The following is a 17,905-nucleotide window of genomic DNA, read 5'->3' as shown; positions in this document are numbered from 1 at the left end:
CGTCTTACAAAAATTTTGGTTTGGGTATCTCAGAGCAAATTAAACCAAACCCTAATGGATGGAATTCTAAATCTAAGCTTGAAGAAAAAGAATTGAAGTGGCAGCTTAGATTACATGCTTCTACAATTCCAGGCTTGAATGAAAATATTTCCTTGCAGCCTGTTCTTAATGTTAGAGCATGCTCCAAATAAAAACCTCACATCTTTTATACTTTTTAACTTTGTATTTTTATATTTTTTAACTTTATTTATTTATTAATATTTAATAATCTGTTATAGTTTTAGTAGTCTTGGTCTGGATAATCATAGATCAGTGACACTGTTTTACACATACTGTTTCTTTAACACCTCTTTAACATTTTTTTTTTATTAATTATCACTTTCTTCCTATAAAAAGAAGTCTGTGATTTAGGAAATGGTGATTCTGATGAAGTCCTATTTTTTCAGGATGAAAGCCTTTAATCTGTTTGTTACATTGAAATAAAGAATTGGATTTAAGCAAAACTTAAGTTCCTCTGTTTTGACAGCTTGCGATACCTATTTGTTGGTTTATTTCTTAGAGACAGACAGACCATAGTAGTCACTAGCTTATAGCTAAAATCTTTAACAGACAGTGTCACTAAATCCACAAAATTAGCCAGTAATAGAACAGGAAGCCTTAACTTTGTTAAAGACCATAGAAACTCCCTAACAGACTCTATTAATGAACCGACCAAAAACTAGAGACATGTGCAGATCCCCCACAAAGTGGTAATAATACTCCACCAAATTCAGTTCTCCAATCTATACACCTTAGCAGCTGATGGACTGACATTACGCTTGTTAAAGAAGTTAGAACAGCTCTTCTCCAAATAAACAAAATGGGCACTTCAGTTCTGTGCTCTCAAAACTACACCCCACCTTCTCAAAAATGTCAACTCCCTTTGTAGCAACACCTCTCACATATTCGACTTCTCCTGAATCCCTTTTATTTTTCCCACAGCCTTTAAGGACTCACACATCATTCCCCTCTCCAAAGGAAACCCTAATAAATGCAAAGATCAGAGATGTATAGCAAACCTGTTCCCTGTAACAAAAACATTTTAAAACACTTAAATGCAAACAACTCTGAGATCACATAAGCAGATATGGACTTCTTTGTAATAAAAAAACACACAGTTTCATAAATTCTTTCAGTACCATGACAACATTATACACAGGAACTAATAGCATTTACAACAGTATGCATGACTCAAAAGTAACCCAGGTCTTTTCATTGAGATTTGAAAAGCATTTGAGCTAGTAAATCATAACCTGCTCATCTATAAACTTAGTAAATTTAAGTTACGCTCATATTCAATAAGATAGTTTCAAAATTGCCTTCAAAACTGAACACTGTAAGTACACTTAGAAACCTGCCTTTTGACTGAAGGCACTATAAACATAGGTCTCCCCCAAGGATCTATCCTTGGACTTCTGTTATTTTCCTTATTCATATGCGATGTATCCTCTAACCTGCTCCACCTCAGGTCGTTCCTTTATGCAGACGATATCTTACTACTTGAATCATCATGTAAGAAAGCCTTGATCCTTCAGAAAAAACTACAATTTAACTTTACAGATTTATGCCATTGGAAAAAAAAACAAAAACAAAATTCTCCTAGTCAATTACTTGAAATCAAATGTGATTGCTGGCACCCTGCAAAACCATCCTTAGTCCCCTTTCTAATTATTAATGGTGCAGATAGCAACCCACTACAACTAGAAACAGAAGTACCCACGGATCAACATGGACCCTTATCTTCCATTGGACAAGTATACTGGCAATATTATTAGCCAAAAACTCCACCACTAAAACAATGCTACAGAACCTCACACTTTCTCACCCCTATAGCTAGTAATGTCTTATCTAAAAATGCACTCATCTGTAAAATCAAGTAGGGGGACCTGTTGTAACCCTACATTGCATATCAAACACATGTAAAATACAAAAAGTACTATAAACAAAGTCTACAGATGCATTGCTCTTTCAGAACTCATCACTGTTAACTTCTACAGTGGTATAACTGTTTATCTATAATTATACAATGATTGGTCATTAAATACAAAAATTTGCATGCTGATTGGTCAGCCCAACAGGCATGTGCATTGTAAAATCGAATATATACCAAGAGAAAAACGTCTGGTTTCCCGTACTCCATTCTATAAATAAATGCTACGGCTTTCCGGATTTCTTGAGCTAAGAGGTCAAGAAATATGAAGTCTGAAACCTGGACCGTTTATTGGTATGAGAGAGATAGGGCAGAAATACAATGTAAATCAGGTACATTATGCAAACTAAAGAAACATACCTACTTTTCCTTGTATTTCTGTAATGTCTCTCTCTTACCTCTGAACTGTCTGGATTTCAAAATTTATTTTTTTACAAAAAAAAAAAAAAAAAAAAAAAAAAAAAAGAAGCAATGAAGATCTTCCTTTCTCCATTTCTTCCTTTCCAAAGCACTGACGTACTGCATAAGCCTGGGAACATAAGTCCAATATGCGTTCGCAGAACATCAAGAAAGCAGCAGAATGCTGAAAGAAAGAGGAAGAACACCATGGAGCCATTATGCAAAGACATCATTATTTTCTCTTCACATAGAAAATCCATGAATCAGTTCTACATCATCACATCTCAACTCTGTAAAACAGCACAATGATAGGCCCCTATTTTATTTTCAGATGATCTACTGAAATAGTCAGTGACCTGCATAAAAGCATGTAAACAATCCAAACCCAAACCCATACTTCCTAGGCCCTACCTTTTCCTTTTTACCAGCAACTATTATAGCCAATCCTTTTACACATATTCTAAAGCTTGTAACCCATAGGCAGACTACCGCAAAAAGTTAAACATGGCATTATCTTCCCTGTATTGAATGTATTAACCCCATCAACATATCAAGATTATTGGGACTTTTCAATATTAACGCCTCTCACAAAAGTATTCAACAAAGTTATCCACAAACAGATTACTGAATACCTGAACAAATATGGGCTACTCACAGACTTCCAGCATGGACTCTGAACTGTGCATAGCCTACCGAATGACCTTTATATATCCACTGCAATGATATACTCTAGAAATGAGCAGCCTCAGTGGAAAAATTGTCATTGATATGCAATGGCATTCAAAGCTGAAACTGCTTATCTGATCTAGATTCCTTTACTGTAGAACTCATTAAGGTTTGGTATACGTTTCCATAAATGGCATAATTGGAACCATTTCAATAAATGCAATACCACTAAATGCTGCTGACAACCTTTTATATAGAGCAGGGCCTTCAACCAAACATAGAAAACCAGCTATGAAAATACTTTATTTCAGTTTGTAAGTACTTAGAAAATAAATTCATACAAAGTATCTCAAAACCATATGAAAAAAGTAGAAAACTGAAAACTAGTAATACAAGAAAATTAACTTATTTGTCCAACATAAAATAGCACTTGTACAATGTTATCTTTACCACTGGCATTGCCTGTGCTCCCAATTAACCTTTACTCTTCATATTGAATTTATCAGTGACAATGTAAAATTGAATTAAAAGCATGCTCCACAATTTCCAACTGTCTTACAAAGACATCCAGGAGATCACTAGCAATAAATGCACTCATCCCTATTTTATAGTGTAGCTTCTGGGTTATTAACCTGAATTCAAGTTATAATACCAATCTTCTACAGACAGCCATCGATAATGTCAGACACTTTTTCAGTCTCACTCTGAGAACAGAATACCATTTGGAAACATCCTAAAAAGGCTAACTGGCATCCAGTAAATGCTGGAATGGCCCTACTTTAAGTCTTACTTACTTTCTTACTTTCTAGTTGTTCAATGACTGTAACTGGCCCCCTCCTTTTTTCAAAATGCAAAACTCTCAAATTATCAAATGTCCTTCTAAGCATGTGAAGATCCCAAATAGATTCTTGAATTTTTTGCACTCAATTTCTAGTAACCAAGAACCTAATCCGACATTAAAACTATAAGAGCTGCAAGTAAGAACTGTCATTTTTACTACATCAGTTAAGACTATAATGTCTCTTTCTTGCAAGATACATATGTAGTCATGTGTCTGGAATGTACAGTATAGCATTTCACATCTGGTGGCCGATTTAAAACAGTCACACTTTGACATATGCTTAAAACCACTGAATACTCAGATAAATAGAAAATAAGTAAATCCAAAATGGCACTAGTGAGCGCTTTCATTCAGCGAGGTGATCATATTCAGAATGGTGCAAAATACAAAGAGCACATGGTTAAAGACTGGCAGAAAGCATGCCTCTAAACTGTACAGGTTTTTGCAGACTGTCCAGATTTTTGCCTCTTATTTTTGGTCTGTTCCTTCTAAAATCTGTTCCATTCTGGCAAATAGCTGAGGATTGAAATAATTAAATAATGACAAACATTTGAGTTTAAGTCTCCACATCATTCATAAAATTCATGCTAAGGCAAAACCTATTATTCTATCAACTTTCTAAGTTTATAAGAGCTTTCCTGTAAGTCATCTAGTCCAGATACAGATTTGCTGTATCCAGGACTGTTTGTAAGCTTCTGAGCCACCAAGCCTTTCTGTGTTGGAGGGGAGCCTTCTAGCTTAATTTTCTTTCTTAGAACTAGCCAGTATTTTAGTTTCAGCACTCAAATCTGTTTCTTTGACTCAGCACTTGTTCATAATTCACTGTAAGCGTTAAATAAGCTACAAATTACTAAAACACTCAACTTTCCTCACTTGTCTAGAGGAAAACAGTTTTTAGTACTTAATAAATAAGCACCTATCCAGGCTTGTCTAAGGGTCAGCTCCTGATGTTTTCTCCCATCTACCTGATGAATCTGGGCATCTTGGGGCAATGCAGCAATTGCCTCATGTACACAGAAAACCCTCTCCTCCTACCACCCAACACTACAACCTGTGAGAGGTGCACTTATATAGCCAAACTGGAAGCAAAGCTCTCTTCACCCAAGACTGGACTAGACAGTCAAGAGAAGAAGGCAAACAATTGCACCACACCACACTCATCACATAGTCCCTCAAAACCTATACGACCAAAACACACACATAGAAACACAAAACACACAACTACATTTGCGGAGGCTCTCAATAAAAATCTACCCAAGCAACAGGGACCTCCAAAGCAGAAACGTAAGCAACCTCCACCCCCCAACACAACTCAAATGACACATAGCCCACAAACTCAGTGTGTCACTCAACCACAGCCCATAAGTCATAACAATGTACCCAACACTCTAGTCATAGGTGACTCTATATTCAGGCACACTGATGTTCCACTCACCAGGCTAAACAAGGAGAAAGTTACTGTCAGCTGCCTGTCAGGTGCCAGGATCCACCACATAACGCATGCACTCAGGTCACTCCACAACAAGTAGAAATATGACTCTGTCATTGTCCATGTTGGTGTGAATGACCTGAGAAGTACCTCCCTGGACTACATGAAAAGGGACATGGAGGAGCTGTCCAATCTTGTAGCCCAGGCAGGTATGACCCTAGCCCTAAGCAGCATCCTGCCATCACCCAGAATTATACCACAGTTCAAGGACAAAATGATTGAGTTCAACAATTGGTTAAGCTTCTGGTGTCATTCTAAGGGGAACCAGTATCTGTCTGCCTGGGATTACATGATCGACAAACCACGATGCTTTTCCAGAGATGGCCTGCACCCATCGCCCTTGGGATTCCAGATACTGGCCAAGGCTCTTGCCACCCCTGTACTGTCTTTTTTAGGCAAGGTTCAAATGACAAATTCACCATCATAACAGGTACAAGCAAGCAAAATCTGAGGGTAATGCTACTCAATGCTAGAAGTTAAAACCTCAAAATGCACTCACTTGAGGCACTTCTTAAAATGGAGAATGTTGACATCTGTGCAGTGACAGAGACCTGGTTCAAGGCTACAGAGAGCACCCCTGCATTACCAGGCTATAATTCATACCACACCTTTCAGCCACCTAACCTGGACTGAAACACTAAAGGCAGAGGCATGTCCATATTCATTAAGGATATCCACACCTCCAGGCTAGTTGCTCAGCATAATGCATCTGAGATTATCCAAGTGCAACTAACTCTGGGCAAGACCACAATCCAAATTGTAGCTTGCTAAAGATCCCCCACCATGCCCCAGGATTCCCACTCCTCATTTCTTGATACACTGGAAAATATTAGGGTACAACCTAACACCCTAATAATCGGCGAGTTCACCTACCCCACCATTAACTAGGAAAACTACTCACGTACCAACTCTTGTGCCCAACGTTTTCTGGAATTCATGAATTCCAATGCCTTGGATTAACTTATCCACACCCCCACCAGGGGCAGCAATATCCTAGACCTGGTCATTACCAACATGGGCAACCGATGTTCCACACCAGAGGTCAATTCTTCATTGGTCAGATCCAACCACAAGCTAATCACCCTAGACATCCACATCCACCCCCAACCCCCATTAGGGAAGCCACCGTAAATAATGTCTCCAAAGCCAACTTCACGATTCTTAAGACAGAAGTGGCAAAATTCACGACGGACAATAGAGGTACGACTGCTGAATCTCATACAAATGCACTTTATAAGCACTTACACAAGTCCATGGATTGTGCAATCCCTAACAGAACCAAGATGCTATCCTCCAAAAAAGGAAGCCAATCTGGTGGCCCCTGCCATAAACAAACTCTACAACAGAAGAAAGAAACTATTGCAAAAAAGAGTAAAATCCCATGATTGGAGGAACTCCCTGGTCAGCCTCAGTAAGAAGCTGAGATCCCTCATAAAAATCCTCCAAAGCTAGTTATGAAAACAAAATTGCCACTGATTCTAAAGACAACCACAAAGCATTCTATAGCTAAGTCCAAAATCTTAATGGCAACACTCAGATCTGCTCTGAGTTACAGCACAATGGCACTAAATACAGAACCAACTGATATTGCCAACATCCTGGCAGATAGGTTCAGTGCTAACATTACCCCTCTCTCACCCCCTAAAGGACCAATCTCTATACCGGAAGAATGCAAAGTTCCTGTAATCTTGGCTGCACAGGTAAAAAACACACTTTCCAAAGCCAAGAACACAGCATCCATGGGACCTGACAACATCCCAGGCTGTGTTCTACATGAACTACAGAACGAACTGGCACCCCACCTAAGTACCATGTTCAGTCATAGCCTCACCTCAGGCTTTGTGCCCACTGAATGGTGCACAGCAACGGTTATCCCACTCCACAAAAGGGGAGCCACCACGGACCCCAGGAACTACCACCCCATTAGCCTGATGAGGCTATGGAAGGTATCATCATGGTAAGGTGGTTCACACAGCCTTTCTAGATCTCGCCAAGGCTTTTGACACCATCCCTCACTCTGGAATTATAGATAAACTCACTAAACTAGGTATAAATCCCTATGTCACAAAATGGGTTGCCAACTATCTCTCTGACAGAACCCACATTGTGAAAGTAGCAGACTCTAAATCCAACTTCAGACCAGTGAAAAGTGGAGCACCACAGGATTCAGTCCTGGGTCCTCTCCTGTTTGGTATCTACTTCTCTGTGGTACAGGCAAACACAGAAGGTCTTTGGCCGACAAAGTTCGCAGATGACTGCAAACTAGGAGCCATAATCAAAACACCTAATGAGGTGGACATCCTACAAAAGAGCCTCACTGAGACAGATGCCTGGTGTCAAAGCCATGGCCTCAAGCTCAATGCCAAAAAGTGCATTGTCATCCCTTGTGGTAAAAACTCTGTACCCATGAACTACCACATAGGCAGTAGTCTACTTAACACTGAAAGTGTGGTAAGAGACCTTGGGACACAGGTGGACAGTAGTCTCTCCTTTGATAATCACATTGCCACAGTAGTCAAGAAATCCTTCTACATGGCATACCTCATCACAAAAGGTTTCTCATCCAGGAAAAAAGAGGTCATTGTTCCCCTCTACTCATCACTCATTAGACCCATTATAGAGTACAATGCCCCTTTTGGTATGTACTGCACAAGACATCTACAACGGCTGGAAAGGCTGCAGAAATACCGCAGAAAGAGGATTACCTGCCTCAAACAGATGCCCTATGCAGACCGTCTCAAAAAACTCCATCTTTACTTCGTTGCATATCGCCTACTCAGAGGCGATCTCTGCCTAACATACAAAGCTATGTCAGACCCAGAGCTGTTGGACATGCTCCACTTAAAGAAATCCCAATCCCTCTGAGCTACATGCTCTAGGGACTTAAACCTTGTAACCACAATAAACAGAACATGCTGGAGGGATAATTTCCTGCCCCAGAGACTTCCCATACTCTGGAACAAGCTACCTATCTATATCAAACAGAGCTCATCATTAGTACTCTTTAAGAAAAATCTTGATGATTGGATGGGAGATAGGAAATTCACCACGGGATCACTTCTGTGGCTCTGCTCGACAGGGGCACAGGAAAATAATTTTCTTGGATGGCAAAAGCCAGGGTACCGTTTGACTAGGCTTATATAGGCCCTAGGGCCAATAGCCTAGTGCCTACCTATGAACATATGAACCAATATTTAAATATTGCCCCTATTTGTCTCCCCATCATTTTAGGCTTTGTCCAGATTTTTTGCACTAAGAGGTTGAGAGGTATAGCACAAAGTCACATTTTAAAATCTGACTAATGCAGAAAAGTCCAAAACTTAAAGGCAAAATATCACAAGAAAACATTAAAAGTTGTTAAAACTACAAATAAGAATAAACAATCAGACCTATATTTTAAATATTTGCTAACACAAAGCTGCATGATTTATATATTAGTGGTCAGACATACAAACTTCATTAAGCCCTCATTCTGTCCAAGCTTCATGGGTAATAATGTGAAATTCCATTTTGTTCAACTATATTTTAAATCTCCCCCCATGCCATCAGTGTACTTCTGCAGAACATTAAATATGATTTTTGAATTTTGTGCAGATGGCAGAATGCTTGTAGTTGGCATTATAATCTCTCTTTTCATAGGTTGTTGTTGTTGTGTCTTTCGGCTTTTCCTGGTTAGGGGTTGCCACAGCGGAACTCCAGTCCGCTAATGATTGGTAGTTGATTTTTATGTGCCGAGTTACCAGCCCTGATGCACAACCTTCAACGAAGGTATGTCCATTCACGCATGTCTCCATGCAAAAGACGCTCTAACTGAGAATCGAACCAGACAGCGTCTTACTGTGAGGCGACAACGCTACCGGAGCACCACCACAGCAGTATATGTCCATATATTCTGACATTTAAGTGTTTTGTTGTTCTACCCATGTAAAAAGCATTGCAAGACAAAACTTTTGAACACATAAATAACGCTTCTGGAATTACAGTTGTATTGCCCTGAAGCTGCTAGAATTTTGCCTTATGTTCACTAACATAATGTGGACATATTATGGACCTATAAACTGGCACTGCAAACAAACCCAAAAATGGTGTGAAACATACTAGTGCAGTGAAAAGATATCAAATGTTTTAACTTTTTTTTTTGCTATTGGATTAACCTGTGATTTATAATCTATTCTTTGTATACCTTTTAATCACATGATGTATAACTTCATATATGGTATTGTAATGAAATAGTTAAATGCTTGTAGGTCTGTTTATATTTCATTTATAAAGAAATTAATGTGTTGAGAAGCAAGTAACAAATCTTCAAAACTTGGTATTTATAGAATATACTTTATTCGTTTGTATATGCACCGGTACCACTTATACCATGGAGTATGGTATTACTGCCAAAGAAATACAGAACTATTAGAATTCTTTAAAGTGATAATAATATAAAAAAATATCAAAAAAAATGAGGCACAAATTTACAGAGCCCTTGCAATTTTATAGTATAGCCAGCAGATGGCAAATGAAGCCTTTTCTTACAAACATTGAGCTTTCTAACCACAAAATGATAACAATTACTTAGCTTTTCATAGCAGGATAACCCACCAGATAACCTGCTACTTTTTGTTAAAGATCCTTGTTTTATACGTAGCGTAATGGCTAAAAAAATCCTGCACAGGCCAAGCTTTTATCATATAAATAACATATCTCTTATTATGTTCAGTATACTGACTGCATTTTATGAAAACACTAACATAAAACTGTTATATAAACATCAAATGACATTTTATGTCCTTGAACACAATTCAGTGTTGGTAAATGTGATCTGTGCAAACATAAACATATTTTTTGGCCTTTGAGCAAAAACTCCATATGCCAGTGTTTACACATTTTTTGCAGTCTCCTTGACTTTAAAAGACTTTATGGGTTGTAATGTACTTAATATGGTTGATGTCACTAAATAATGACAAAGATTTGAGCCACATTCTCCTCTCTCATTATTTTTTTTGCTTTCACCAGATTTTTTTACAATAAGAGGCTAAGATATGTCAGTATTTGCCTCAGTGTAAACTCTGCTGCTAAGAAGCTGTAGCTTTAACCCTCATCCATTTATTTAGTTACTTGCTTTACTGACCAGGAAGTCACGATCAGCAGAAACTTATTACAGGAGAAGGCCAGGGACAAAAGCTTCAAGCAAAACAAATTATTCATAAACATTCCACAATACACAAGTAATTTTTAAATGTAAAAATAAGTATAGTCATTGGAAACTAGATATCATACCAGTAAACAAAACGGATGAATTTTTAATCAGAAAATAAACAACAGTTATAGAACTTCATATTAAAAAAGAAAAGCTACCATTGGCACTGCGGTATTGATATAGTACACTGAATACTGACATTTGTTCAAGGCATTGATTTGTATAAGCAAGCAATAATGCCTGGCAGGGTGTATGTTAATGTGTAATTAATGCCCACCCAGGGGTGTTATGAGGCCCGACGCAGCAAGCAGAGGGCCTCTACACCCCTGGAAGGGCATTAATTGCACATTAACACACACCCTTGAGGACATTATTGTGCTTAGAGAATGGGGTCTCTGTAAAATGGTTGTGTTTTACTTGCTTATTCATTTTTTTTAAGTACTATATAATTTTTTTATATATGTTTAATGTAAAATAGTTCCCTTGCCAACTGTTTCAAAATTGCTGTAGTATATGTTAATGGTGTTGGAGGAAGCATTTTACATCAGACATATATAAAAAAAATAATATAGTGCTTAAAAAATAATAAGCAAGTGAAACACAATTTTAAATACAGCCCATTCTCTGTCCCATACACACATACACAGTTGCTTCTGCTTTCTACACATACATATACACACACAGTCTCCTCTGCTTTCATACACACATTCACTCACACAGATCTGTCTCATCCTTTTTCTCAGTCTCTTTGTCTCCAGCTGCTTTCATACACACATTCAGTTTCACTCTCTCTTGATCTCTCTCACAGGCAGTCTCCTTACATACATGCATTCACTCACACATCACTTTCGCTTTCTCTCTCACTCTCTCGATCACACACACACACACACACACACACACACACACACACACACACACACACACACACACACACACACACACACACACACACACACACACACACACACACACACACACACACACACACACACACACACACAGTTTCTCTACTTTTATGCATGCATTCACGCACACATGCAGGCAGAAACATAAACACACACTTTTCAGTTTTGATTGCTCTCACTCTCTCTCTCTCTCTCACTCACATGCATGCACACACTCACACAGACACACTTTATTTTAATTTTTTTCTTTTATACTTGCTAAACAGCAAAAACTTTGCTTAGCGAGTGTTAAATAATAGGTCGCTTCGCTCACTTTCACTGAAATGCACGCATACACTCAAATACAGACATAAACACACACACACATGCCTTTTTGTTGTCTTCTTTTTTTTATATTTTACACTCGCTAAACAGCAAAAGCACTGCTTAGCGAGCGTAAAATAATGACAGCCATTCCGTTTTCTCAATCCGAGCTCCACGGCTGGTTGATACGCTGGCATGAAGTGGTGGACATGTTTTTCAGTGGGCATTACTTGCACATTAATACTCTGCTGGAGAATGATCGTTCTCCAATCAGGGTACTGGTGTACAGTAAAGCCCATTGTCTAAGGAACAATAAATACGCCAACAATAAATATGATGCTATACTATTCAGACTTTCTATTCTGTTTGGTAAATGCAAGCAGAATACAATTATAAAAGCATAAACTGACAGTGGAAAACAATGGGGTATGTATCAGTGTAATACTAATAAAAGATCAGAAGTGTAGTGATTGGCTATGTAAACAATGACCACAAAAGTCTGAATGCACAAACCATCAAAACCACACCCATCAGGCAGCATAAGGCTAATGCCAGACTAATTAATGGAACCATTAAACCAATAAATGCTGTGGTCAATTGCAAAACATCTAAAAACCCAAATATGCAATTTTATGAAGGTGCTGTGCACCCCTATATCCCATCATGTAGTGCCTTCATCAATATACTACTGTTCTCCAAACATATACACACGAGTAGCATACTAATTTAGAAAAGAGAAAACATTTTATTTTTCCCTTTAATTTGACTTTGCTGTCATAGCCTTCACAAACAGTTTTGCAAACGATACAATGCAGTAATATTCCAAATAGGCCAGACGACCTACAGTCTTTATAATCATTCCACTTCACTACAGATGTGACTTTTCAACTGTCATTAATACAATCCTTTAGAGCAGCTACTACTGAAGTCTTTTGTTTCCCCTTCTGGCATTTGGTAAACCATAAAACAGTAAATTAATACATTTTTTTACAGTAGCAGATAGAAATTATAAATATGGTGCACATCAATACTGAGGAGATTAGACATATCAAAAGGAAGCAGGAACAATTAATTTAATGTTCCACAGACTTTAGGGAAGGAATAGACAACAGAACGGAATCAACGTGAGAGAAAGAGGGAAGGAGGGAGCATGACAAAAAAATTCCAGTGGAGGTCCAGAAAGTGGGGGATTATTTCTGTCAAAAAACAAAGAATCTGACAACAACAACAACAATAGTAGGGAGAATAAAGAGGTAGGAAATGTGTAAATATAGGTGTGGAGGCCATGATAATGAATAAACTGACATATGAGATAGAGAAGGAAAAAGAGGAGAGAGACAGAGTGAGATTAGTCTAGTAAGATCTTGTGTTGCAGAGTGAAAGATCAATGACAGATAGATATGAATACATATTTGTGCTAATTAACTCTGCAGTTAGAATGCCTCTTGAAAGAAAAAAAATTAAATCTGGTATCCATATTTAATCTTTGCATGGAGGCTATTTGATACATTAAATGTATGTTGGATCTATTATTTTCCCATGGTGACACCACAGACGGTGCTGTCATTCTCTTGTACTAAGGTCACACCAGTAGAGGGAAAAGGACTAGATAGAGTTTAGCAGGTCCAGTGTTTTCAATAGGAGTTATCATTTCAGAGAACATCAGCCATTGTTAAATGGGTGAGGACGGATGGCCATATAATCACATATAAAGCTTTGCTATGGAGAAAATGGAAAGGTATATCAGTAGGACCATCTCAAGAAGATGATTTAGTTTATTGTAAGTATACAGGAGGCTGGGTAGCAGGCAAGAATAGGCCTCGCTGAAGCTTTGTTTGATATAGTGATTTGAAAAACTATTGACCTTATATAGTATCCCATACACTTGATTAGATTTTGCAATGGCTGACTTGATATGGAGATCAAACCAATGTTTGTTCTCAAAGATGATCCAAGCATTTTAAAATGTTAGCAGACATCGGAGCTCAAAAGGATGAATGTTTAAGACAGGAAATAACCTAGTTTAAGACAGGGGATATAAAGCCAAGCAGAAGGAATTTTGTATTTAGGACTTTTACATAAAGAGCTGACTTTGACAAACAAACTAGGAGAAAGTTCTAGATGAACAAAGCTGTCTCATTTATGAGTGTAATTTAAATTTTTTCTAATGCTAATTCCATTCTATGTGAAAATACTGCTTGATGATCTTTTTTGTCAATTCCTTGACAATCTTAGTACTATTTCTGTTTTTCAGGTCTATATTACGAGATCGAAATCCCGTTTCAGCGAACACCACAACACCGACACGTATAGCGCGAACTACGGTAATGGCAAACATTCAAAACCACGAAACACGAAATGTTGAAGTGTCATGGTTGGCACGTCTGCGGTTTAGCTCCATAAGGTAAGTGTGTGATAGTTACGAACCTTAGGGTTAGGGTGCGGGTTAAGGTAAGTGCATAGATAGGTAATGTATGTAAGGTTTAGTGTAGGGTTAGAAGTAGGGTTTTGTTAACTGTATGTGTGTGGATTATTTGTTTTGTTTGAGTATATGTCTGTAAGGTAAGTGTGCGATAGTTATGGACCTTAGGGTTAGGGTGCGGTTTAAGGTAAGTGCATAGATAGTAATGTATGTAAGATTTAGTGTAGGGTTAGATGTAGGGTTTGGTTAATATATGTATGTGTTTTATTTATTATGTTTGAGTATGCAGTATGTAGCGCACTGTGGTGTTGGCCAACTATGATGATTCGAGATTTAAAATTCACGGTTTAGGGGGTTCGGCGTATTTGTGGTTTGGGCTATGTGTGTCGGTGTTGTGGTGTTCGATGATAAGGGTTTTTGATGTCATAATATAGACCCGTATTTTTCTATACCTTAAATTTTAAGAATGTAGGTTCTCTTGCAAATTTCATATTTCTAGTTTTAATTATCTTATTATATCACATTTAAATTTTCTGAGGCAGCAAAACTGCCTGCACCCAGTGGGACATGCCTCAATATAATTTTGATAATCAGGAGATACTTGACAGATTGAGAGTGGAAAGGGATATTGTAAGCATCAGAGTGAGTATGCATGCCCCCCACATGGGCACTCTGGATTTATGTGACCTTCTTATCCCTATGGATACAATGGCATGCATAGCCCTCCTCTCATCTTGCCACTGGGACCTTCTATAGACAGATTGGGAACATGTTGGGTGTCTCAGGTTTCTGCCTCGAATGTACTTTAACAGTTTGTAGATCTACTCTTGGCATGTGTGGATAAGTACATCTATTTCCCTGCATTACCTCGGGATTTAGTCCAGACTATGCGTTTTATGAGGTAACACTTTGGCCAGGTGTATTCAGTGTGATAGATTGCACCCACATTGCAATTAGAGCTACATCTGGTCCATAGAGTGAGCAATACTATAATAGGAAGGACTACTATTCCATCAGTTGCCAGGTAGTGTGTGATGCATGGGGGTACATCACCAACATCTCTGCCCAGCATCCTGGCAGTACACATGATTCCCATACCTGGCATTCCGATTCACTCTACCAGCCTTTCCTGCACGGTAGGATTCCCAGTGATAATCTTGATGGGAATTAGAAAATATCTTTATTTCTTTTTATTATTTTATTTAAGTGTTATTCATGGCAAAATGTATTGCTGAATAATAAGCCACTTTTTCTTTGTTTTGTCCACCCTCCCCTTGTCTATCTTTTATTTTCTTTTATTTCAGGTAATGCTGTATATTCACTAGAGCCATAACTCATGATATCAGTGAGAAAAATCCAAGAGGAACTGCTGAAGATAGTTATAATATGGCCCAGTCCCAGGCCTGTATTGTCATGAAGGGGGTGTTTGGAATGTTGAAGCCCAGACTCAGATGCCTGGTTGAGTCTGGGGATACCCTTCAGTATGAAACAGTTACTGCAGACAGGATATTTACTGCATGTTGCATTCTGCGTAACATGATCATGTGCTGGTCTGGTGGTGCAGTTACCTCTGCTGTCACTTCAGTTCACATTTCCACTCCTAATATGAGTAATGATGGCCAGCCAGCATCAGTAGTAAGGAACCCAAATGACAGGCTCATGCACGGCCTATGGCTGCACAAGTAAAGAGGTTTCATCTAGTTCAGAACTTTGGAACATAACATTCAGGGTAGTGTCTTCTTTCTCATAAAATAAACAGAGTTTAATTGACAATATGCAGTGATATTTATGGTTAATAAGTGGTGCATTATTTCAGATCAGGTGCTCATATTATTGTTTGTAAAATTCATGCTTGAGTGCTCACTGACTCCTGTTCACTGATGTTGCAAGGCATCATATAAAAAAATCACAATTTTAACTGTTTTGCACAATAAATTCTGCTGAGGTGGCTTACCTAAGTATGCATGTACTGAATGTCCTGAAGTAGTACATTTAATAAAAGTGTTATTTCAAAATTTAACATGAATGTATACCTTGCAGTTGAATATATATTTTTTGTTTTACACAATGTTTCCTCAGTTTTAACTATTACATATTTTAATTGACGTAATTGTCTGTGTTAAAGTACTGTACATCAGATTATAGGATTTTGATCTACACAATAATTTATATCATCAGACACAAAAAATGTCATCATTTGTGCAGGTGGAAAAGGTGAAGTAGTAGCAGTGTTTGTTTACGTCAGGATATCTTTTAATCTTTGTTAACTTTTTATTTGTATTTCTCTGAATACTTGCATATTACTGCTTTTAAATTGTAGATAACCACTAGCTGTAACAATGGTAATGCATAGATAATGCAATCTTATGTTATGATGTACAGCTTTATTTCCACATTTCACTGAAGTTTTATGCAGTACTATGACAGGGATATAATGCATGAAGCTGGAGGGTGTCATAAGACTGGATTACTGTGTCCACTCTTTTTTTAACGTTATTTAATACTTTATTCTGTATCAAGTAAAACATTGATATCTCTGAGTGAAGGTAAAATTGTAAGTCATAGAAATGTCACATATGAATCACAGTAGGTTAGAGTCAAATATGTCACGCACATCTCCTAAAAGATAAGGTAGGTGGTAGGTGACAGTCCAAGTGATTTTGAACAGGGGTGGGATGGTGAGCTGACCCGATTTCATGACATACTTGATGCAGGTGATCGTGCAGACACTGAGTACTGGGGGACCTGGACTGGGACCTTGAATAAGTGGTTCTGCTAAATAAGATTAACACTTAGGTGGCCTGCATGAAATCTTTTGTGCTTGTCCCCCCCACCATTACAGTACTTTCTTAAGAAGTACTTGTAGTCTTGTATGATCTGGCCCACATATCCAGACAGTACTCTATCCTCTGCCCCTTCCAAGACTGAGTCCTACTTGAGTCTGGTAAGTCTTAACCAGTGAAGGCAGCCATGATGCTTGGTTTACCATCATACACCACATCAGTACGATCACGGCATTATCCCTATGCCTCCATTTCCAGGTAGTGCTGGAAATCCTTACATACACCCCTGGGCGACTCTGACTATTTTCAGCTAACAATCTGTAGCAGTAGTCTCTGCCTTAAGAATCTCATGGCACATTTGCTGCTGGGCAGCCAATGCTTTATGTGTTTCCTGGGGTAGCTGTGACAAATTCCTGTGTCTTGCATCCCTCTGTAAGGTGTCACTGCAGACACTATTATCTCTGAATTTCTGCATCATACTAAAAGTGTTCATTTGGGTTTGGAGATACTGGTCTAGAAGTGCAGGGTTTTTCTCCATATACAAACTGGAGTGTAATGTTAGCACATACTTCACTTTGTTATACACTATCACTTCCTGCAGAGTCACTAATATACTGTGGTGTGAGATCCTGACATTAATGATTTTTATTCAATATATAAATAAAATGTGAATCTACTCTTTAAAAAAAAAAAAAAAACATGTTGTTGACAATGCATTTTTGGTAAAACCAAACTTGCCAGTAATAGCAGTAACAAGGCTAATGCCCCTGCATATTAACTGGGTTTGGTTAGGGTGATGTCACATCCCAGATGGAGTGGATCTAAACCTGTGAACCCCATCCGTGCTCATACTTTTTTCATTCTGGTACTGACACTTCTAATGATGGCAGCACCTGTGAAGGCACAAGGCCACAGTCCGTGCTGGTCTGCCAAGGAG

At 38.3% G+C, this 17,905-nt stretch overlaps 1 pseudogene; it reads left to right on the top strand.

The window, feature by feature from the left end:
- Positions 1-16,538, top strand: part of LOC122789844 — a 30,157-nt pseudogene extending 13,619 nt beyond the window's left edge.
- Positions 16,539-17,905: the final 1,367 nt, after the last annotated feature.

The sequence above is a fragment of the Protopterus annectens genome, chromosome 15.part0 (assembly GCF_019279795.1).
Source record: "Protopterus annectens isolate FY-2018-M chromosome 15.part0, PAN1.0, whole genome shotgun sequence".
In the NCBI taxonomy this organism is placed as follows: Eukaryota; Metazoa; Chordata; order Ceratodontiformes; family Protopteridae; genus Protopterus; species Protopterus annectens.
Note: the sequence above shows the minus strand (reverse complement) of the source record. Positions and strands in the feature narration are given on the sequence as shown.